We start from the raw sequence: 1,377 nt of genomic DNA, 5'->3' as shown, positions 1-1,377 counted from the left end.
TGTAACATGTAACACATTTTACATAAGATAAAAATTTACATGTGATTGTTTTTATGTGAAGTTATTGGTAAAAAATCGTTAAATAATTTGATATATTTGACTAAACTATTCTCTAACAGCTTTCAACGTTCAATTTCATACAAAGACAACTGCATGCGAATATTTACCTTTACGTAATTGTTCATTCTATTAGTTTTTCAGGATGACTATTCAAGTTGTCAATATAAAAAATAATTATTTCTATTAACTTATTTTTTTATAATTAGATGCACGTATAAAATTGTTTTACACTTAACATTTATCAAATTTTTTTTTATCTCTACCAAGCTTAAAGAGACTCTTAAATAACTAACTTTTGTGATTCACAAAAACCCTTTATATGTTTGGCCATGCTCTCTCTTCTCCCTTTCTCTTTCTCTTTCTCTTTCTCTTTCTCTTCTATGTCTGCTTTTAAATAGGGTCATTCACTCCAAGCCCGCCAAGTTAGGAACCAATTCATTATTTTGTCCTTACTCCTTTCCTATATAATTCTCTGTTTCTTTTCTTTCTTTAATTATCATTGTTGTAGCTAGTGATCATCAATGCCAAGATGATATTATTGTTGTTGTTCTTAAGCTTCTTTAGTTGCAAGATATTGCCACTTAGTAAAGAGTCATAAGAGAAGAGAAAAGAAAAAGAAAATTGAGAAAAAATAAATATGGGTAGTGGTGGTGTAGGCAGGGGAAGGTTGATTCTTGGAATTTTGGGATTCATATTAGTTACATGGTTGATGCTAACAGCAATATCGGCTAACCGTCTTCATCGACAAGCGAAGAAGACGGTTATGGTAGTTCCATTGAGAGTGAATGCGATGTCAAAGCAGTTAAAGTTGGTTAGTATGATGAAGAGGCATTCAAAATCTGAAATGATCTTTGTAAGCAAGAGAAGAGTTCCTAATGGACCTGATCCAATTCACAACAGGTTTGAGTTTCATTCATATACATACAAAATCATATACTTTAATTTTTCTTTCTTTTTCTTCTACTTCTTCTTTTAATCTGCATGCTTTCTTACATGAAATGTGATTAGAAAATTGTGGGTGAAAGATAGAGTAATAATGTAGGATCATAGTAAGGTAAATTCATCTTGGGATGGGGTTTGAACTTTGAACTTCTTTCTTTCCTATTTGGTTTTTTGTTTAATGTTGTCTTGACATACAAAATTAATAACTTTTTGTTTCGGTTTGCTTAAGATTTAAAATATTTTAATTTTAGGTCTCTATAATTAGTTTTTGGGTTTATCTATCTTATCTTAATATTACAAATCAAGAAAATTTTTTATTGAAATTTAAGTTTTTAATGTATTTATTTTATATTTATTAAATAAAAATATTTAAAT

This window comes from Arachis ipaensis, chromosome B10, assembly GCF_000816755.2.
Source record: "Arachis ipaensis cultivar K30076 chromosome B10, Araip1.1, whole genome shotgun sequence".
Classification (NCBI taxonomy): Eukaryota; Viridiplantae; Streptophyta; class Magnoliopsida; order Fabales; family Fabaceae; genus Arachis; species Arachis ipaensis.
The sequence above is the reverse complement of the archived record's forward strand: the minus strand, read 5'-3'. Positions refer to the sequence as shown.